Raw genomic sequence first — 25,065 nt, forward strand, 5'->3', positions numbered from 1 at the left:
TTGCTGAAAACCAATCCAGATGACACCTTGATCTCAGATTTCTAGCATGTGCCAGTGAAAGAAACTAGATTTCTGTTGTATAAACCACTCAGTCTATGGTACTTTCTTATAGTAGCCCTAGCAAATTAATACAGGTACTTAATTAGGAATAGTAGGCCGTAAGAGACATAAATTTTCAGGTTACAAAAGTATAAACTCAAAGATTAAATTCTACTAGTGACATTTTCACCCTTAGATACATAAAATTCCCCAAACAGTATCATTCATATCTATCTATGAAAATAATATAGGCATGCTTATATATAAATGAAAAAACATTATATATGAAAAAACATTATATATATGAAAATTATCTATATATAATAAAGAAAATGAATATATATCTGTATCTATCTCAGGACAAGAGGTTTGAAACCTAAATACCTGACTAATTGGTTCAAATCCTTGGCATATTTGGTCAAGTTATGACCTCTGAAGGACAGTAATTTACTTTTAGCATGACTTCTTCATTCATTGTACATGACTACTGAGAGAACATTACTGATTTTCAGGGTGGTTGAGAATGTCAGGTGTGGTACATGAGGACAAAAGGCTTAAGATTAACACTAGAATTAATAACAACAACAACAGCAATAGGTCTCAATTTGTGAACATTGTTTTTATTATTGGGTAAATTGCCATTTTAAAATCAATTCTTATGGCATTCTTTGATGAACAACCTAGAATCTAAATTACTTATATTCAGGTAATATCTCTAGTTTTCTACTCATTAATAATAAGAGAAAGATTTAAATGTTTTATTTATATACCTAGTCAGTTAACTAACTGATCTCTAAATTTGTAACAATTTGATTTTCTAGAATAAAAAATCAAACAGTAGAGTTCAACAGTTATGCCTCAGCAGGTCAGTTCTCATTTAAGGAAAGCCCGTGATTAGGCATGCAAATTTCTTCAGTAGACAACACACACTCCTACCTTCTCTCAATTTTATATTTATATCTATTTGTTATTGTATTCATTTTACTGAAATAGAAAGAAAGACTAAAGATACGAGTTTAATCATTTGTACTAATTTCCTACCTAAATTACAGCTTTATACTCTCATTTTCTGGCCAATAGAAACAATCTGCTTTGAATGTTTTTCAAACTACCTGTGTACCTTCATATTAATATTTTTATTACATTATTTCTTGGTTTCTTTTATTCCGCCTCTCTTGTATTACTCCATTAACCTCTGATATTTGTTTCTGTTACTGGTCTCATACCAAATGAATGGACAAGGAAAGACTCTAGTAACAGGTGAAGAAATTGATATAGGAGAAGAGAAAACAATAACGTAGGGTTTGTCTGGTACTAAGTTATACTGTTAACATGAGTTACATCATTCGTATTTCCAACAGAACTGCAGAGTAAGTATCATTTTCATCTCCATATCTTCTCCTGTATTACCCATGCCTCCCAAAAAGACTCAGAGAAGTGAAGAAGCAGTAAGTTGATGGAACAGAAATTTTCATAAAGTCAGGGAGGCTCCTTAGACATATCATCTCTACTAAAATAAGCTGTCCCTCAAATAAAATGCCATTACTCCGTACTTATGTTTCTTGCCTGTGTGTCTCCTCCAGCAGGATGTATCCCATAAGAAATCATTTCTAAGCCTTTAAGCCTTTCCAATTCAACATTGTCCCAGAAGAGATTATGATTCTGGCCTCTTCAAGGCTCCTTTCTTTCTAATTTCCCCTGCCAGGGTCTCTGAAGTTAGTCTCACGCATCTGTATGTTTCTAATAATAAACTTTTTACCTCTTTTGATCTGTGCCATCTGATCCACAGGGCAAGCTTTGAGGATCCATTCAACTATTCCTCATATACTGTGGAGTAATCACTTATACAAATTTCTTTCTCCTCGTCTTTCTAATAACTCTGTGTTCTTTTTTTAATTAATTAATTTTATTGGTATATTTTAGATCCAGATAATGATCACATTCATCATAACGAATTTGTACCTGCACATGATATATCTTGATTCTTTTTCTCCCATTAGCCTTCCCCTCCTTTCACCCCTCTTCCTTTCATTTGCAAAAGCTTTGTTTCCATTTTTTCTTTCTTTTCTTTTTTTCTTTTCCTTCTTTCCTATCCACCTCCCCACTCCCCAGTTCCCCTTCCCATATGAACATTTTCTTCCTATTCATAATATCTATTACACATTTTGGTCCTAATGTGTACTTCTTATTTCTCACACCAGAGAAACAATGCTATATTTACATGTTTCCAATTTATTTCACTTAAGACTATGGTCTCAAGGTGCATCCATTTATCTAGAAATGTCTCAAGCTTATCCTTCTTTATGACTGAATAGTACCTTATCACAATTAAGAAACCCACATCTTTATCTATTCATCAATTGATGGGCATTTAGGCTGTTTCTTAGATTCATCTGTTACAAACTGTGCTGCTATATACATGTATATATATACACACACACATGTGTGTGTGTGTGAGAGAGAGAGAGACACCCCAAATTGAGAGACCCAATCTAAAAGTGGGCATCTGAAATGAATAGACACTTCCCAGATAAAGAAGTACAAATGGCAAATAAATATATGAAAAAATGCTCAAAATCACTGGTCATTCTAGAGAAGCTAATTAAAACAATGCTAGGGGCTGGGGATTTAGCTCAGTGGTGCTACTGTCTGCCTCGTAATCACAAGGTCCTGAATTCAATCCCTGATAACAACAACAACAAAAAACCCAGAATAAAACAAAGCAGACTCCATCTCACTCTAGAAAGAATGGCTATTATAAAAAAAAAAACAACAACAAAAAACAACAATTGTTGGCAGGGTTGTAGGAAAAAGGAGCCTATGTCTACTGTTGGTGGGAGTGCAGATTGGTGCAACCACTATGGAAATCAGTGTGGAGATTCCTCAAAAAACTAAAGCTAGAAGCTAGAAGTTTCATTTGACCCAGCTTTGACCCCTTCTTGGTATCTTCCTGAAAGATTGAAAAGCATCATACCACAGTGATATGTGTGCACTCATGTTTATAGCTGCACAGTTTGTAATAGCTAATTTTTGGAAACAGCCCAAATGCCCATTAACTGTGTTCTTAATTAAAAAATATAAACCACCACACAGGGTTACCTAATCATCTCTGATCTCTGTACTATCCAGTCAGTCCTAAAGCCCCGAGAAGAAAAACCTCAAAATATATATCTGAGCCCAGATACAGCTCTAGTTTTTAAAATGTGAGGCTCTATTTTTAACTTCTCATCTGTGTGAATATCATCATTACAAATATACCTAGGTCTCGGTATATCTCTTTACCGTATACATATCATAATATCTTCTTACCAAAGAATTTTTAAAAGTTGAGAATGAGGAGAATAGAACCAATACCACCATTTTGGTTCTACAGAGCAATTCATGTATTTCATTTGAGTTTCAGAAATAAACTGAATAATATTCTTAGCCAAAAGGAGTGCAAATCTAATATGCAAGGCAAATCATTAAAGCAGAATATGAATAATAAAGTGGATGGCTATCTTAGGCAAGTTGTTGCAAGAACATGTTGGGGTGACAGATACTTCTACTCATATCATTCTTCAGACACTGGATAGGAAAAGGGTGTTTCAGACCATGAAAGATAAAGTAAGAAACAAAGACAAAAATCACAAAATTGGAATCTGATTCAGAAAAGCTGATTTACTTGAGTTTGTAATGGTAGAAGTGCACTATTGGATGAGGGAAAATACAAAGTTTAGATTCTGTAAACCTGGGACAGAATTCCAGCTCCATTAATTGCTGCAGACTGTAAGAACTTGGACAAATTACTTTATCTCTAAGCCATAATTTTCAGAGGGGGAAGGGAGAGAAGGGAAAATGGATTTTTAAAAAGAAATACTGTGTGTTATGTGTATGTACACACTTCCCATGATGGATGCAATCATTAAGTACTGAAGACACATACTAAAAAAACAAAGATAAAAAATAGATGATAGGAAACAGAGAAATAGACTTTTTGCTGATAGTGATATAGGGAGAATAGTTGCAACTCTGAAACCTGCTAGATATCCAAAATGCAAGTTTTTGAGATAAAATGCAATTTTAGAGATAAAATCAAAGAATGAGTTCTAGGAACAACAGAAGTTAAGAATAGGAAAATTTATCCAGAGAAAGACAACTTCTGTCTAAGAGAGACAGAAGGGGACTGGAAAATGAGTTTATCTCCCACATCACTCTTCAAAGGCGCTTTATTCAGTAAAGCCAGGAGGTGCAGCAGGTTCAAGATGGGACAAAACTATAAGACCCAGTGGAAAATTACAAGGTGGGCTTGAGGTGAGACAAAACCATGACCAACCAATAAGGTTACAAGTACAGTCACCCCCGTAATATTGATTAATGGGGATCAAATGGGAAGCCAAGTCTCATATAAGGAATTTCCAGAAAGGAAATGGGCTAGGGAGATTGATATCCATTTGGAATACAAATCACTACTATTCATCTCTAGGGGAAGTAATGCCTGCTTTTATAATGCTACCCAGTGAATACGCTTCAGTTGTTTTTCTATGCTGAGGACCCAGCTTTGTCTAACTGCCTTATAATAATTTTTAACTAACTAGCTATCTGCAATAATAGGAAGAGGATCAAGGAACAGAGGGAGAAGGAAGGGAAAGGAAAGGAAGGGGAAGTAAAAAGGATCAAGATGCTCTGATAAGTATATGTATATAAACCAACTCTCCACAATGAATGTATTTATCATTTACCATAATTATGCAAATAAAAAAGATATCAACTGAAAGCTAAAATAAAAGTGTAATCCTTTTTCATTTATTGAATTTTTAAATACTGAAAATTAATTAGGGAAATATATATTTAATTTTCAATATATGATGAAATTCATTCCAAAATTAGAGTCATTTTACTAGGACTAAATACACTGAAAAGATCCCATAAAGCAGAAAAGCCCAACATGAGAATCATTCTGCACTGAATCTTTTAAGAACATATGATAGTAGGTGATAAACAAGATAGAACTTTGTAGTCACATCGACAAAGATTAGGAATTTGGGGTCTTTCCTTTGCTGGCTGATGTCTTTGGGCAAGTTATTTATTCCCTGTGAGCCCTTAGTTTCTCGGATATAAAATGAGACATAATAGAATTGTCATGAATATTATTATTGTAAGAGAATACATTGGTGAAGTTAAACCCAGAGAAGCCCCACTCCATCTACAAATGTCCTTTGCCTATCTTTTCACTATATCACTTTGGTTTCCCTTTTGTATAGTAGAAGGAACAAATCTTACTCAATTTTAGCCCCTCACCCATTCTTTCTTCATGCATTCCTATAAATTCTAAGCAAAGGTTTCCCTGGCCCATGACTTTCCAGATTTTACCTACTCACCATTTATTTCTGCTCCTCTTGTGCACTTGAACTATCAACTGCCTTGTCAAGATGTTTCCATTACACTGAGATTAGATCAGTAGGGTGAGGGCTTTGTATACCTTGACCGAGTACAGTACTATAAATCCACACCCTAGTTCAGTATCCCCAGTAAAAAGTCTTTATATGGCCTTTAGAACAAAATGCAAATATACTCAATCTACCTTTTATCTGAATTTTCTCATAGCCTCTTCCTTACTGTTGCTCGGTCAAATTTGTTTGGAGCATATTTGGAAAATTACTATTCTATGAATTCACTATTTAATCATATGCAAATTTCTGATTGTGCCAAATGTTCTAAATATAATATGTAGATAATTATACTATAAATTCCTCAAAGGCCAGGCAGGGCAATATGTTTATATATTTATTTTATCATAACTCAGAATATAGTAAAAGATTATTAAGTAGCATATATAGAGGCAAAATAGTATTTGCTAAATAGTTTATATAGATTTAAGATTTCTCAATACAGTGAAATTTAAAAATTGTACCATTGTAATTTAAAGTATACAAAATGCTTAACACTATGCTAGCTACTTTAAGTATGTTATCAGAAATCATCAAATAATTTTTGAGGTAGATACTAATATTATCACAATTTTTAGGTTAAGAAAAGTTTTAAAATGTCTAATAACTTGCCCAAGTTCACAAACTTACTACCCATGTTAAGGTCTATTCCAAAAACTGGCAGGAAAGAAACTTCAAATTTAGTCACAGTGTTAAATGGAAGATGAGATCATATAAATAATTAAAGCCCCTATTTAGAACTTTATCCCAGACTTATCTTCTGAATTTCATATTCACATATTTAAATATCTACTCATCATTTCCACTTGAATATGTAAAATGCACTTTAAGATATCTACCACACTGAACATTTGCTATTACTCACACTCATAATAGCTTCGCCCTAGCTGAATTGCACTTCGATCTGCAGACTAATCAGGCAAAAAAATATGGATTTGTCACTATCAGTGAAAGAACTGTTTTTCTGCTGTTTTCAAAACACAATCAACACAGAAGACCTGTGATCCTAAAAGTTGTGCTGATTTCTCTCCATCAGCCAGTGTACAACTTTGATACAGAAGGTATAAACTGGATATCATCTAATTCAGTTCAATTCTGAAAATGCATGCGATCTTCCACTTTGAGGGGTCTGTCCTGAGACTGTCCTTCTGCTCCTTATTTTTGATACCAATCATGAGTCCTGGGTTGTTTTACTGTACTTCTAACCAACTGATTATAAATTAAATATCTCATAGTCTCCTCCTTGGCTTTGAGGAACTGTCACAGTGAGTGGCTCATATAATTTATGGAAATATATTTGCTTGTTGATTATAAAGAACATTACAAAAATATAGATGAAGAGATGCAGAGGTTGATGTATGTGATAAGGATGCAGAGCTTCACAGCATCTCCTGGTGTACCATTCTCTGAAAACCTCCAAATGTCTGTCTGATGGGCCTCCAAACCATGTCTTTTTCAGGCTTTTTTTTAAGAGCACTAATTGCATATCCACGAGTGATAAAAGACTTAGTGGAGAAACCAAGAAAATATTTTCTGTTCAGACTCTTCAGAATTCCCTCCTCTATGACCTGCCTTGGGGAAGAGAAATTCCTTTCCATGGCTTAAATTAGGGAGGGAGTTATTAGCCAGGAACTGTGGATGAACACAAAATATGTATGTTAAAGTCACATTTTTTTCTCATCTTATGTCCAAGTCATTAGTACCTCTAAGTGGCTGTTCTTTAAAAATGTTTTCTAATTTTACTATTTCTCATCACTACCACTACTAACTGATATGCTTATGTCTTATCCCAAAATATATTGTTCACCAAGTAGATATAAATATTTTGTCAAACTAGATATTACATAATACCTCCAATAATTTTATACTCATCAAATAACATGCAGCAATAAGAAGTAGTGAATAAAGGATCTCTATAGAATCTCTAAGACATAGTGTTAAGTGAGAAAGACAAAGTACAGAATAGTGTATATACTGTGAAATGAGATAACATAAATATGCATGTTTGTTTCTGTTTAGAACAGGAACACTGAAATGTAAACAAAAATTGCTTAAAGAAAGAGGAGGGACCAGCGTAGTAATATGCAGTAGGTCTGGAAACAAAATTTTCCAAATATACCTTGTTATTTAATTTGACTAAGGAATGTTCTGAGAGAAAAACATTCAAAAATCAAATTAAGTCAAAAGGTAAAAAACAATCCCTAAAAATGAGAACTAACAGAAATGAACAAATTTTGTATAAATAAGATTTAATTAAATAAGTTAATTATTATTTAATTAAGTTAATTTAAAATAAGTTTTATATTATTAGTAACAACTCAATTAAAAAATAATTTTTAAAATAAACTCAAATCACAACATTTTTGTATGAGTGGAAAGTATTATATATTCAAAGGGTAAGCAGAGCTAGAAAGAAATCCAAAGTTTCATTCAGTGACATTATTTTAAGCAATAATATTTATATTATTTTTTGAAATTATGCTAAACACTATTGAATAAGTAAAATGAGACATAATTTAAAGTAATTTAGAACCAGCATTTTCTAATTAAGTCAAAAGTCTTATAAGTGTAAATTAATGAAATATTAACAATTTTCTATTTCACTTACATACAATAGTATGAATTCTAATTTTCTCCCAAAGTACTTATTTACTAATTTTAGCCATTGATGAAGACAACAATAATAAATTCATAGCAATGAACATAACTGCTGCCTTGGTAAGTGTCTTTACCATTCCTCACTAGAAAAATCTCAGCTTCTTGGGAAAACTAGATAATTCCTTGACAGAGCAGGAAATGTATAAAAAGAGAAGGGGAATTTCGATATACCATAAACCAACTAGACTTTCGACAATGAATGAGTTTGTGTCAAAATATGAATCAAGCTGAAAACATTCTCTGACAAACTGAGAATCTGCATGTCAGAAAAAATGATGATTCAATAGATTGAAACATATCAAATCTATAAAATTCATGAATTCATATTGATACTCAGAAGAGAAAGAAACAAAGAGAGATAGCACTCTTCATAAGATAGAAATTAAAAAAAAAATTCTTTCCTCTAAAAATGGCCCATCCAGAAATAGATTTCATTATTTACTTTGTCTTTCTAGTGAAAACTGTATTTCAAGGGAGTAATAGTGCTTGATATTTAGAGAAAATTATTTTACATCTAGTTCTAGCTGATGATTATGGAAAGAATGATAGAATTTAAATTTTTTCATTAGGTAAGTCTTAATGAAGTAATTGATTCTGAAAAAAGTTCCTGAATTGGTAACACAATGTTGTCCTCCAACACAGTGTTGAAGGACTGTACAATGAAATGGTGAGGTTCTCATCATCTGAACACACAGATGCTTCCTGCCCTTGCCTCTGCTGTGATGCAATCTGAAGTAGGGAGCCTCTTTATTTTGGACAAAATCTAATTAAAATGACTCAATTAACTTCCAATGAACAAACACTATGAGAAAGGAGACACAAGCGACGTCACAATAAGGAATTGGACAAATCCTGTGTAAGGGATGCTCTGTGAGACCAGTGAACACATGCATTCAACAAATCAGTGTCATGGTAAAAATACGTTGATGGGGGAAAGAGAAAAAAAATGCTTCAAATTAAAAGCAAGATAAGATAAACCATCAAATACAATGTGTGTCACTGGTTCTAAACCGCAGTCCTATGTGGTGGCTATAAGAAATCATACTTAAGAAGGAAATATGAATATGGACAGAATAGAACATACGAGGGAAATATTCATTTGGTTGACTGCAGTAAGAGTTTGTGACTAATTTTAGTTATATATTCAAGATGATATGGTATTGAGAGTTTCTTCTGACAAAAAATTAAATACCATAAAAATAAAATGGATAGAAAAAATGTTAGCATGGCAAAATTTTCATAATTATTGACGATAGCCAGGAATGATGGTCCATGGCTATAATGCCAGTACAGTACTCTGAGAAGCTGTGGTAGGAGGACTGCAAACCTGAAAATCTGGGCCCAGCCTAGGCAATGTAGGAAATTACCAAGATCCTGTCTCAAAAAAAAAAAAAAAAGAGGCCCGGGATTTAGCTCAGTGGTTTTGCCGCCTGCTGCGCAAGCGCAAGGACCCGAGTTTGATCCCCGGTATCCCCCCCCCCACACACACACACACAAAAAAAAAAGAAAGAAAGAAAGAAAAAGAAAAAGAATTGTGTGAGGATATAGCTCACTGTGAAAACCCTGAATACAATCCCAGTACCGCAAGAAAAAAATTGAGTGTATCTCAGGGTTTTTAACATATTATCCATTATTTTACTATTTGTAATTTGAATATTATCATATAAAATTTTAGATTATGAAATAGTAGATCCTATCATCCATTTGCTAAAAGCCCTCCATTTGCTGAAAGTTTGCGTGAGGATAAAGAGGAAATCCAAAGCCTCACTTAGGCATCCTATCACCTGGTCCCTGGTCATCTTGAATTTCTGTAAACACAAATAAGCATGGCTCTAACGTAGGTCTTTATCAAATTTTCTTCAGCGGTCTTCTTGAGTGTACTTTACCCCAGTATTACTGCTTCACAATGTTCATCATTATTCATCTTATCTAAACTAGAAATTGTTCAAAACAATTTTTCTGCATTTAATAAAACAGCGTTTATCAGAATGTTGTATTATGAATGTGAAATTTTTTCTTCCTCGTTTAGTAACAAAATCAATACTGTCTATGAGGGTAGATGATTTGTCCACCGCCATATTCCTATTGTTTGGAATTGTATAAATTTCATATACTATCTGCATATTAGTTGATCAACTAAGTGGATTTAAAGGGTATAATGTCAAATACTATTGCATCATCAAATAAGAAAGAATTATTTTTCGCTTAACAATGACTGAGTTGGAGTAATATTGAATAATACCTGTCTGAGACCAAAATTTGTGCTATAAACAAGGTTTACTCAACTCAAGATCTAAACATTGGAGAAAATATGATAACTTTTCCTGGAAATATTACTATTTCTTTGTCCAAGCAAGATAGGTAGGAACATTTGTGATAAGGCATTTTGTTGTTTATTCATTTCTTACTATATTCATTTTCCTTCGACCCCAAAGAGTGATGTTTCTACTTTTCTAAAAAAGGGACTGAATCATCAACCCACTTTTTAAAGCAAAAACATGGTTAGAAATAGATAAGGTGATTGGTTTTTTGCCTGTGAGATAAAAATAGCTCACAACCAAGAAACCAAGATAGTGTTCTCAAATATTTGTGTTGCATATTCTTGAAATTTTGCTATTGTAATATAATATTTTCAGGTGCATTTGAACATGTATTTTACACTTGATCTTAGCCAAAAGCCCGAGAAGCAATTGAACATATATTTTAAATAAGGTAAGTAGCAAATGTTTCAGGCTCTTGACTTTGTGCATGTCTTCAACTGCACAATATTCAAAAGGATGCAGTTATCTATATCTGCACAGCTAGGACACTGGACCCTGCACAGGGTGGATTTTTATGAAAAAACATTGCAGTTAAAATTTGTGTGACATTTAGAAGTTGTATCTTAAGCAACCTAATAACTCTTGAAGTGGATAGACTGGGATATTCATGTAGCAATGAATACACAAACATGAGCTCCCAGCTTCAACCAGTTCTAAGGTCTGATATTCCATAGAGAATTATGATTGCTTTGCATTTCTCATCATTTGCCAGATTCTGAATAAATCAATAGAAGAGATTTGCTGTAACAGGGGTTAAGGTACTTGCCCTTATCATTGAATTAGTCTATGAGAATCTCCCCCTTAAGTTATTATAAAACCAAGTTAATAAGATCGACTAAATGACAACTGAATAGGAGACAATTTTGTGATTCTTATTATTCTAAACTACTTTTCTTTTCTGTGAAAATGCTTTACAGCTCTTCCTTTATATTCTGCAAGAAGGTAATACATTTTCTTAAATTAAAATGAAAGATGTAGCTGTGACATTTCTTTTTCATTTTTTAAAAATTAAATTGCCACATTGCTAAAGCTCTAATTTTCTTTAATTAGGTAACCATTAAAAGGATTCAAGTCGACTATTTAAAAAATTCTAGCAGATGTGAAACCGATTCATTAATCTAGATATCAGTGCTAAGGGCCATGCCATTACTGTCATTTGTATTTATTTGCCATTTAAAATTAAAGGAATGTCCACTAAAGTTAAATTCAGAGTAGCACATGGCCCATTTTATAGGCTACTATGTAAGTGACAGTTGAAACTGCAGTGAGAGTGCCAATTTTTCTTCTCATTGACAGCATTTAGCATATGGTATCCAAAGATTTTTATGGATTTTGGTTTCAACATCAAAAATAACACCAAAACTATAAAAGTATTTATTGGCCCACTATTAAATGTCTGTAGTGCAGCCAGGAAGAATACCTACTCTAATTATCTAAACTTTGCTGATGAGCAATCTGTGAACTGGCGGGAGCCGTGCATATTGACTTTCAGAACAACCTCATTCTTTGTGAACATAATGGGAATGGATGTATAGAGTGGTACCTACCCAGACTGCATTCTTTGTCCTTGGCAACAGTTATTTACTGTAATTCACACACACATGCACACACACACACACACACAGACACCTGGCGCTAGCAATAGTTATAGAAATAGATACGGAATGTAGGTATATAGTTATGTAATTGTATGTGATATTTATATATATCTCTTCTCATATTCTTCTGATAGATGGGAAAAATTTTTACCTGCTCATCCAAAAGAAGTCTCACCTTCTCCTCACCTTGTTTTTATCAACTGTTCCAGGAAGAAATAAGTCTCTTCCATCTTTAGAAATCTGCCAAATAGCATATATCTGTGTTTCTTTCTGGTAAAATCTCAGTTTTGCTCAAGTCTCATCCTTCTAGTCATGATTTTCTGGGACACAAATTAAAATTATTATCAACTTGTGATATGATCTGTTTAATTTAAGGGTAAAAAAATAAAACAATGCAGTATAGAGTTTGCATGCAGTCTCAATTGCAAGACTTGACTTATTCTCATACTCTAAGAAAATTAAAAATTAAAATTAAGAAAATTAAGAAATTCAAAATATGTAAAAATTCCATATAATCTATGTGTTCTACTTCTGCATAATTAAACAAAAATATCAAAATTGAATATTTTCCTACCTCTAAGAAAATTACTTAAACTCTTTCTTAATCTCCTTAATGTTAAAATTTTAAATAGTAAGAATAATGATAATATAATAGTCAAAGAGTTGAAACATGTAGGGCATTGCCCTCACCTAGAAAGTGCACAGAAAATGTTTCTAATATTATTTTAAATTGATTTACTTAAATTAAAAAATTTTTTTTACCTTATTTTATTGCATTGAAAACATTTCCCATGAAGCATAGCATCTTTTGTGTAGATCTTGGGATTGAACCCAGGATATATGGACTGAGATACATTCTCAGTCCTTTTTTGGTTTGATTTATTTAATTTTTAGATAGGGTCTCGTTTAAGTTGCCGTTTTCCAGGCTAAGTTTGAACTATCGATCCTCCTGCCTCAAACTCCCAGAGTTCTGGGATACAGGCATGTGACATAACACACAGCTTACTTCTTAAACGTTTTTTATAAATAAAATAAGTTGATTTTAACTTATGACTCTGGTCCAAGGTCCGATGGCTGCAGCTGGTGGTTACCTTCTTGCTGTCATAGTCCCAGTATGAAACAGGACATCACATGGTGACTTTTAAGTACACAATACATTATCATCGATTATATATACAATGCTATACAGGAGATCTCTAGAGTTTACTCACTTTATTTAACTGTAAATTTTTGCCTATTTATTGATTCGGAGTGTAACTACTCCCACCCCACAGACCCTCGTAAGTACTGTTCTCTTTTATTCTATGATTTTTATTATTTTAGATATTTCATATAAATAGAATCAGGCATTCTTTGTGTTTCTGGATAAGTTCACATAGCATAATGTCCTCAGGGCTTATTCATGTTGCTTTAGATTTCAAGATGCCCTCTTTTATAAAACAGAAAAGTGTCATTTTTATGCTCATGTCACATATACTTTATCCATTCGTCTGTCAAATGACATTTACATTATTTCCACATCTTGCCTATTGTGAATAAGGGTAAAATGAACATGAGAATGTTAAAATCTCTTCAAGATTCAATTTTGATATTTTTGTTTAATTATGTCAAAGTAGAACACATAGATTATATGGAGTTTTTACATATTTCTAATTTCTGAGAAAACTACATACCATTTTGCACAGTGGCTTCACTATTTTGCATGCCCACTAACAACATATGTGCAAGAGCTCTTATTTTTCTACATGCTAACACCACGTATATTTGCTTGTTTTATAATTGCTATCCTGACAGGTGTGAGGTGATTCCTCATTGTGGTTTTGATTTGTACTTCTCAGATGATTCTTAGTATTCAGTTTTCCTTCATATACTTGTTAGTCATTTGTATGTCTTCTTTGGAGAAATGTCTATTAGGAATATATATATATATATATATATATATATATATATATATCTACTAGTTTTTGTTTACAGTTGAATTCTAAGCATTTCTTAAATTTCTTTGAGATTAACCCTTATTAATATGTAGTTTCCAAATATTTTCTCCCATGCTAAAGATTGTCCTTACCTTCAGTTTCTGTTTCTTTTGCTCTGGAGAAGCTTTTTTGTTTGATGTAAAATCAGTATTTGTTTTTTAGTTGCTTTCCTCTTTTTTTGATGACATATCCATGAAATTATTGCCAACACCAAAGTCATGAGGGTCCCTTACTGGATATTCTTCTAAGGGGTGTTAGGTCTACATTTAAGGATTTCACTGATAGTGAGTTGATTTTTTGTTTATTAATATTTTGCAGAATAACTCATCCCCCATACTTACAAATGAGTCAACAGTGGACACATGACTCATTTTTGGACAATGAGACAGGAAGTAACATCTGCTGGGAAGACTGCAGGGAGAGTTCCTTTGCATCTAACATTGAAACATGTGAAGAAATACACCCTTAGTTTTTATTTCTGTTTTTTTGTTTTTTGTTTTTTTGGTACCAGGGATCGAACTCAGGTCCTTGCGCTTGCGAAGCAAGTGACGGAACCTCTGAGCTAAATCCCCGGCCCACCCTTAGTTTTTTCTACATATACTGTACTTAGTCATTGCACCCAGGGCTAAATTTTTCTTAGTCTCAGAACACAAGTAAAGATGAGGTAGCTAATTTCTGCCATCTGGAGGAACATATATTACTTTCCTAACACCTTTTATGGTATTCCTTCCTTCTCTTTGGGTGATTATCTGAAAGCCAAATACCAAGTGATAAAAGTACTCTGAATGTACAGACCAAGTACAGGGAAAATGTAATCAGTGCTTTACATGAAAAACTCTATTAGTACATTAAGCATAAATTCGTACACAACTCAGAACAGGATTATACTCATCTTAATTATTCAGGAGCTCAGAGTAAGGAAGGGTCCATCTCCATCCAAAACAGGCTTCCATAATTGCTGCAACAGAGACATCACATAGGCTACTGCACATTGGTTCTTCATGTCTCCACATGTAAGTGTCATGTATGGTTTTGTTTAAATTGCAAAAAGGAAAGCACATGATGTGGGATCAACTAATTTCCAAGTCTCAGAGAATTTCTGTTCACCGAAGAACTGTGAATAAATTCTACTGTCAAAACAAATGCCAGAAACACATGACCAGTTTTAATACCATTTATGTTATAAATTTGTATGGATCATAAGAGAGCCATCATTTGAAATTATAATGTTAACCAATTACTTTTATTATATTAATTATAAATATGTGACATATCCTTTTCTTTAGACATTTCATCACATGCATACACATAAATACATACACTTGTGCACATACGTACACACTTTCTTTTCTCTCCAGTCCCTTTTCAATTACATTCTTCTCTGCCTCACCCCTTCTACTTCACTCAGCATTTATAACTAACAGCAATATTCTTTCAATTCCTTGGGTACATCAGGTACTTTTTTATTTTAGAAACTTTATGTATTTCTGTCTCATTCAAAATGGCTTTTATCTACACATTTACCCAGCCAATTGGTGCCCATCCTTGAGAACACACATTGAGATGTTTTTCCTAAATCCCTTGGTTTCCTGCTATGCCTTAGATAAGGTTTGAAAGTGTCCCCCATGGTTTCATGTATTGAAACGTAATCTGCACTGTGAAGTAAGAGAGTAGAAATTTAATCTGACTCTGGCGATTAGAGACAGGGCCCTTGGGAGGTGATTAGGATTAGATCCTGTCACAATAGTAGAGCCCTTGTCATTGGAATCTGGTGGCCTTGTAAGAAGAGGGAGCACAATCTGAAGATACAAGTGCACACACACATTCCCTTTCTCTTGCCATGTGTTGTCCTGTGCTGCCTCAGGACTCTGACAGCAGGAAAGCTCTCATGAGACTCATCCCTCAACCTTGCACCTTTAGAACCATGAGCCAAAATAAGCTTCTTTTAAAAATATCTTACCTATTCTGTGGCTCTATGTTATCAGCAACAGAAAAGTGACTAATACACTTTCAAAACTGGGTTATATTTTTCTCGTTAACATTCTTATCAAACATTTTATAGCACATTTTCACAACTGTTAATATGTGAATATCTAACGTTTCATCTCCTTCTGCACTTTAAACATTTACCACATAGATCTAGTGTCTAGTGTAATATGTGGCACAAATTTATATAGTAAATAATTTACTAAACTAACCAAGATAATTTGGCCATTTGTGAATACTACTTTTCTGAGAGTAAAACCCAGTGCAGATCTTTGTCCTTCTCTAGACTTTCTCTTGGTTTTGGACTTTTTACAGTAACCAGCCATGAAATCAGATACAAGTCTTTGGAGATATGGATAGCTAAGCTTTTCTTGAACCTAGTGACAGGAATTTCAGGTGATTAGGGCTTTATATTGTATTTCACCAGAATAACTTTCAAAAGATTTATACACCCAAGCTTTAGGGATAGACACAACAGGATTACATTTCCCTGTTCTATTTTCATTCTCCTAATGCTTGGCAAGTGACTCAGAGTATCACCATAACTACCAACTCCCTTGTCTCTTTTTCAGCTGAGCGGTGACTTGTGTTCACTTTAAAATCTAATCCTAGGATTTATATAGTCCATGACCTCTTCATACACATTTCATTCTGCTGATCTCACAAAATCCAGCTTGGGATGGACTGCTTGGCTTCTTGATTCGGTTTATCAGAGTGTCCTTGTCACACTGTAACTCCCCAACCAGCAAACCAGACACCTTGAAATCTGTGCTTCCCTCTAAATTCTAAATAGGTTGAGCAAATTGTGCTAAGCAAATTCAAATGTAGTGATGTGCTGAGACTTCATTAGAAAGCAGAGGACAGATAGTCCTTCTTCTCTACCTCTTATGAAAAAGGCAAATAGTGAACTAAATTTAATATGCTCTGTTCCTGGCATCAATTTTTCTATCTAGTCTACTTCCCACTTCCTTTTTATCCCTTGATATTCTAGTTAATATCACTAAATAACTTATGTTTGGGTTGAATTTGTTAACCCAGTCATAAGCACTGAAGAGCAGAAATTTGCCTTGCATACAAGTTAGGTGATGCAAACCTTGCACTGACTTTAAGGTCCAAAATCTAACCTTGCATCTTAAATCCTCAATTACAATGCCTATTTACTTCTGAGCACATAGAATTTGTTCAGTGTGTGGTCAATTTCCCAGTTCTTCTTTGAAGACTTTATTCCTTTCTGTGTCACTGTTTTGTCTTCTGATTCTTTTATTATGGTCATATCTTAATAGATAAAACCTTGAATGTTAATTTATTCATTGTGTTTGAGAAAAAAATAAAGTATCCCTCTGAAAATACACACCTATTGCTTTGATGCCAAGAACTTGGCCCTGGTCAGGCAGTGGAGCTCCTATAAGCTTGTGACTCTTCAGATTTCTTTCCTATGGGCTCTATGTCTGCCTTCATGTTTGCTATGGACAAACATGACTCTATGTTTGTAATTTTTATTATATTTTATGAGTGCATGTTTATATTACATAAATTTAGGTGGGGTTTGTTTAGGGGAGTTGGTACACACATTTAACATGTCTTTATCAATTTCAATTTTGTCTCTCTCAGTGATTTTCAAATTACTCTTCTGGACCTGCAGCAAGGCCATCCTCTGTCAACTTGTTAGCAATGCAAATTTTCAAACTCTGTTCTGATTTGCTCAGTACAAAACTCTGGGGTAGGAACCAGACTTATTTGAACAAGCCAAAATGCCATTTAAGCTTCTCTATGACATGATATCAACTCATCAGCAAACTTCATTCTGCAAACAAACTGCACATTTTCTAGACACTAGTAAAACTGTAAGACATACCCCTTTTTAAATGTGCCTGTTACATTCTCAAGTCTTATATGTTGCTTAAACTGTTCCCTGTTTAAGAAATTTCTCATTATGCCCACACTTCCCACAGTATTGTCAGGGTAACTATGCTGCAGTCCTTTTTAACTCTTCAAGGCTCTGTCTGAAAACGTGATTCTTTTTTTTTTTTTTTGCATTAAATTCTTTTATTGGTACATTGTAGGTATACAACACAATTACCTTTCTCATTGGGAATTGTACTTTTATATAATGCATCTTGGTTCTTATTTTTCCCCATTCCTAGCCCTCCCTTCACCCCCTCCACCCTTCCCTATTTACAAAGACTTTATTTCCATTTTTTCCATTTCTCATCATTTTTTCCTTTCCCTTCTTTCCTTTCCCCTGTGCCTCCCACTAACCCTGCCCCTTTGGACATTTTATTCATATTTTACATTATTGATTATTTATTCTAATCATTGGTACATTTTAGGTATATAATATAATGACATTCATCATTGGAAATTTGCACCTTTACATAGTCTCTCTTGGTTCTTATTTTTCACCTTTGCCCAGCCCTCCCTTCAACCCCTCCAGTCCTCCCTATTTACAAAGATTTTGTTCCTATTCTTCCATTTTCTCATATTAATCCCATTCCCTTCTATCCTTTCCCCTAGCCCTCCCACTTCCTTCCCCTTTGCCCCTTTTCTTCCTATTTCACATTACCTATTATACATTTCATCCTTATTTACATTTTCAGTTTCTCACGCCAGAGAAACAATTTGGTATTGACACATGTGTGTCCTATTTATTTCACTTAAGGGTATCGCCTCAGTGTGCATCCATTTAGCTATAAATGTCCCTAATTTCTCATTTTTTATGGCTGAGTAGTACTCCATTTTACAAAAAAAACACATTTTCTTTATCCAGTCTCCAGTTGATGGGCATTTGGGCTGTTTCCAAGTTTTAGCTATTACAAACTGTGCTGCTATGAACATGGGTGCACATATATCACTGTGGAATGATTCTTTTAATTTTGGGGGGAAGATCCCCAGCAGTGGAATAGCGGGGTCAAATGGGACTTCCAGTCCTAGTTCTTTGAGGTATCTCCATACTGATTTCCACAGTGGTTGCACCAGTCTACACTCCTACCAGCAGTGGATCAGGGTTCCTCTTTCCCCACAGCCCCGCCAGCATTTGTTATTGGTTGATTTCATGATAGCAGCCATTCTTTCTGGAGTGAAGTAGAATCTCAGCATTGTTTTCATTTCCATCTCTTGAATGCCCAGTGATGTTGAACATTTTTTCATGTGTTTATTTGCTATTTCTACTTCTTTGTCTGAGAAATGTCTGTTCATTTCAGATGCCCATTTTTGGATTGGGTCTTTAAATTTGGGAGGTCTGATCTTTTTAAGTTCTTTATAGATTTGAGATAGTCGACCTTTGTCTGAGGAAGAGCAGGTGAAGATTTTTTCCCACATTGTGGGTTGTCTCTTCACACTGCTGGTGGTTTCTTTTGCATTGCAGAAGTTTTTTAATAAGAAGAGATCCCATGTGTTGATTGTTTGTGCTAGTTTATGGGCAACTGAGGTTTTGTTCATAAAATCTTTTCCTACACCGATGTCTTCAAGGCTTTTACCTAACCTCTGTTCCAACTGGTTCAGAGTTTCTATTTTAATATTTAGATCTTTAATCCATTTTTATTTTAGTTTAGTGCATGGTGAGAGATACAGGTCTAGTTTTAATCTTTGGCAAGTTGAAGCCCAATTTTTTTAGCACCATTTATTAAAGAGGCTATCTTTCCTCCAGTGAGGGTGTTTGGCTCCTTTGTCAAAGATGAGATGGCTGAGTGTGTCTGGCATTGTTTCTGCATCTTCTAATCTGTTCCACTTGTCCTCAAGTCTGTTTCTTTGCCAGTACCGTGCTGTTTTTATCACAGTAGCTTTGTAGTGTAGTTGCAGGTTGGGGTTTGTGATGCCCCCTGCCATGTCTCTGTTACCTAGAATTGCTTTTGCTATTCTGGGTCTCTTCTTGTTCCAAATGAATTTTTGGTTTGTTTTCTTGAGGTCTATGAAGTATGCTCCTGAGATCTCAATTGGAATTGCATTTAATCTATATAGCAGTTTTGGAAGGATGGCCATTTTCACTATATTAATCCTTCCTACCCAGGAGCAGGGGATGTCTGTCCATTTTCTGATATCATCTTCAATCTCTCTTTTCAGAGTGCCATAGTTTTCAGAGAAGAGGTCTTTGATTTCTTTCGTTAGGATGATTCCTAGGTATTTCAGTTTTTTGGATGCTATTGTGAAAGGAATTATTTGCCCTATTTCTCTCTCAGTGAGCCTGTCATTTGTGTAGAGGAAAGCTATTGATTTTTGTGTGTTGATCTTGTAACCAGCTACTTGACTGAATTTGGTTATTAAGTGTAGAAGACTTTTGGTGGAGTTCTTGGGGTCTTCTATATAGAGTATCATGTCATCTGCAAATAATGACAATTTGACTTCTTCATTACCTATCTTTATTCCTTTTATGAAAATGTGATTCTTTTTACCACTTTCTGATTCTCAATGAAACATGATCCTTATTTTGAATCTTCAAGATAATCTAATCTAATTTCTGCCAGTTTAATTTCTAAAATATTTTATCTGTGAATGGTGATTTCTTTAACAAAATTTTTTAGAAGGCATTCAATTCTACTCATTTTGTAACTTTTATATTGCAGATATTCAGGATGGGTAGATTAGTTGAACAAGTATTATTTTTTATTTTTATAAAGAAGAATGCTGTCTAAATCCTTTTCTTGTCAACTTTAAATCTAAAGCTTTCCTCACCATCTCCTAGTCTTCTCGTGAATAACATTTTATAGAATTCTCCATTCAGCTGTAGTCATAGAAGTAAACTGACTTTAAATTAGTTGGAAATACATTCTTCCCTGAGTCACAAGCCTTCACTGGTGACTTTTGACAAGTCGCTTACCTATTTGCATTTCATATCTAAGAAGGGCCAATGTTGTCTCTCTCACATGATTATTATGTGGGCTATACTAAATGTAATAACAAATGATTACAATTACTAAATATGTAGCTCAAGACCTAAGAACTTTTTTTTTATTAAATTCTTTTATTGGTACATTGTAGGTATACAACACAATTACATTTCTCATTGGGAATTGTAACTTTACATAATGCATCTTAGTTCTTATTTTTTCCCCATTCCTAGCCCCTCCCTTCAGCCCTTCCACCCTTCCCTATTTACAAAGACTTTTTTCCATTTTTTCCATTTCTCATCATTTTTCCTTTCCCTTCTTTCCTTTCCCCTGCCCCTTACACTACCCCTACCCTTTTGGACCTTTTCTTCCTATTTTGCATTATTGATTATTCATTCTAATCATTGGTACATTTTAGGTATACAATATGATGACATTCATCATTGGAAATTTGCACCTTTACATAGTCTCTCTTGGTTCTTATTTTTCACCCTTGCCCAGCCCTCCCTTCAACCCCTCCAGTCCTCCCTATTTACAAAGATTTTGTTGATATTTTTCCATTTTCTCATATTAATCCCATTCCCTTCTATCCTTTCCCCTAGCCCTCTCACTTCCTTCCCCTTTGCCCCTTTTCTTCCTATTTCACATTATCTATTATACATTTAGTCCTTATTTACACTTTCAGTTTCTCACACCAGAGAAACTATTCAGAATTTATTTATGTGTGTCCTATTTATTTCACTTAAGAGTATCGCCTCAATGTGTATCCACTTAGCTATAAATGTCTCTAATTTCTCATTTTTTATGGCTGAGTAGTACTCCATTTTATGAAAAAAACCCACATTTTCTTTATCCAGTCTCCAGTTGATGAGCATTTGGGCTGTTTCCAAGTTTTAGCTATTACAAACTGTGCTGCTATGAACGTGGGAGCTCATATATCACTGTGGTATGATTCTTTTAATTTTGGGGGGAAGATCCCCAGCAGTGGAATAGCGGGGTCAAATGGGACTTCCAGTCCTAGTTCTTTGAGGCATCTCCATACTGATTTCCACAGTGGTTGCACCAGTCTACACTCCTACCAGCAGTGGATCAGGGGTCCTCTTTCCCCACAGCCCCACCAGCACTTATTGGTTGATTTCATGATAGCAGCCATTCTTTCTGGAGTGAAGTGGAATCTCAGTGTTGTTTTCATTTCCATCTCTTGAATGCCCAGTGATGTTGATCATGTTTTCCTGTATTTATTTGCTATTTCTACTTCTTTGTCTGAGAAATGTCTGTTCATTTCAGATGCCCATTTTTGGATTGAGTCTTTAAATTTGGGAGGTCTGATCTTTTTAAGTTCTTTATATATTTGAGATAGTAGACCTTTGTCTGAGGAAGAGCAGGTGAAGATTTTTTCCCACATTGTTGTTTAAGACCTAAGAATTTAATAGATATTCAGGTCCATAGACCCAATTAATGATCAACAAAAAATTAGAAATTAAATTCTTGTATTTTATTCTCACACTGTAAATATGCTACATGGAATAAAGAGAAAAGGGATAAGATACAGGAATAATAATATTCTACTTTGAAGAGATGTTAAATACAGGCTAGTCTCATGGTGATTTTTAAATACATCACTGAGCGTCACTGCTATTTGTTGCTGTTATTCTCCCAAAGGAATATTCCTGACAGAAAACTCTTCTACAAAACCACCATGACGTAGTAATCCTAGTTGCCTCCCTTCTGATCTGGAGGCTACATTTTCCTTCCTAGAATCTCACCTAGAATAAATTATACTGGTCCAAGGCCACAATCTACCTTAGCTTTTATCCTAGGTAGATTTATTTTCCCTCTCACTGAATTGGTTTGTGATTTCCATGGTTACTCATCATTTCTGATTAAAAGGACCTTTGAAATATAGAAACAAAATAGAATTTAGAATATGTTAATAAATAGACTGCTTTTGTAACTTATATGACAATGAACATCAATTTTTAGTTAAGTTAAATAAACTCTCAAGGGAAAATACATCAGTTTTCTGGATGTGTATGGCTGTGTGTATTTATGTGAAAAGGTTTGTCAGAATCTACTCTGACAAAGCTTGTGACAGCTGCACCTTTAATTTCACATAGAGCATTTCACCATACTATACTATGGCATCTGCATTTCATCATTTGCAATTCATTAATGGGGGTTTTTCTCCAATTACATTTTATTATTTGAATTTCATGTGTCCTTTCTAATAAATCAGACATTCCATAGATGTTGATTAGGTTTTCCTTGGATCATTTCTTTATAACTTGCTGTAATTCTTTGAGATAAATTACCTAAAGTTTTTATTCACATTTATAATTTCCAGGACTATATCATACATAAAGTCTTTTTTAGAAATTTGTCCCTATAGTAAGATATTGAAAGTTAAATTGATTGAATAAATTTAATCTCATTTACATGTATAGTAGACCATAGGAACTTAATTTCAAACATTAGTTCTACTACCTACAAGCTATATGATCTTGATTCTGATCTCAGAATCTTCATTTATAAAATGCCCATTGTGATAACTACTTGGAAAGCTATGATAAAGATTACTGAGATAATTTGATTTAAAAAAAAAGCTGTGACAATATCCAGTACAAAGTAATATTCAGTAAAGGTAAACATTTTTAGACTGCAGCAAATATTACCTGTCATGAGAAACCATGGAAACAATATACTGATACTAATACAGCTGATACACATTCTTAGGATAAGAATCTTAAGTACATGATGATAAAATTTCCTTCTAATTTTAGTAATTTACTTTGTAGAGTATTTACTGGGAAAATATATGTTGTGTTTATGTCAGGTACTATTTTCTTTGTATTTGAGACAAAACAAAGGATAAAACAGGTAAAATATATTGTTGATAAAGCACAGGAAATATGTTTTTAGTAACAAATTATAAAATATATATATTATATATATGATATATAGTATATATATATAGTTGCCTATGCAATACTATGGTATAGTTCTCAAATGTCTCTCAAGTGTCTCATCTGTTCACAGATGAGGGCTTTTGGAAGAGGGTACTATACTCATCCATGGATTAATTTAAGCATAAGTTCATAGTCAAATGTGCTATAAGATGAAGCTGGTAGGAAGAAGTGAATTGCTGAAGGTTTTGACTTAGATGAGCATATTCTTGTCTTGGTTTTCTCCTTTCTATTTTTGTTTTCCAGCTTCCAGGTGCAAGTATATTTCCTCTACCATGCTTTCAATATGTCCTTTCTGCCTTAGAGCCAGCCAACTGTGATGATGGAAAACTTACAAAAAAAAAAAATCAAACAGTCCAAAACATGAAGTTACCACAAAAACCGTTGTGCAAATAATATATATGAAAACAGGGGAATACATCTAAGATTATGTAGTTTAATTCTGTACTAAAAAATACTTTATGACACTTCAATTATTGTTTAAGCATTTGAATGTCTAATGGATAGTACCTTTAAATAGTTGAATCAGAAAGAAAAGAATGAATATTACATGGTTCCTCTTACATGAGAACCTCAAAATACAAATAATTTAATAAACAAAATAAAAGAGAAAAGATAGGAAACAGTGAGGTTGATTTTGTGTAAATGGGAAAGAGATCTTGTGAAGAGGAGACAGGGCAGTATAGGGTAGGGAGAAAGGAAAATAAAAATGATCAAGATGTTATACGAATATGTACCAATTCCCCAAGATGCATGTTATTATTATGGATGCCAAGCACATACTAAGAATAAAAATTTATTTAAATAAAAGTCCAATGAATTCTGATTCTACAATGTTTTGATCATAATAATTTTTATATCCATTTACCAAATTCTCTGGAGTGAAATATACTATATTATTATTTAGGACAGTTTTCCTTTTCATAAGCTCTTCTCAAATGAGTGTTATACATCTCTATTTATTCTTGCCTTGAGATCTCAGACATCTGAGAAACATTTCTGTGATAATTTTCTGAATATTTTCTTTCATCTGTTTTTATTCCTGCTTCAATCATTATGAAGAGTCTTTAAACATATAATAATTTTTCTTTGAATAGCCTGTGCCATCACCCATTACAGTATCTCATCCTACTTAATTACACTTGGCGAATTTGACAGTCTTTCAAGTTTATGTTCTTATCAAGATTCAGGGCTTTATCCATCTTGGAAATATTTTCTCTTTTTAACTTTTCGGGGAATGGGGACAAAGGAGGAATTATGGTGGGTGAACTA

This window comes from Heterocephalus glaber, unplaced genomic scaffold, assembly GCF_053883595.1.
Source record: "Heterocephalus glaber isolate CG9 unplaced genomic scaffold, H.glaber_assembly_v1.0 deba00001429, whole genome shotgun sequence".
In the NCBI taxonomy this organism is placed as follows: domain Eukaryota; kingdom Metazoa; phylum Chordata; class Mammalia; order Rodentia; family Bathyergidae; genus Heterocephalus; species Heterocephalus glaber.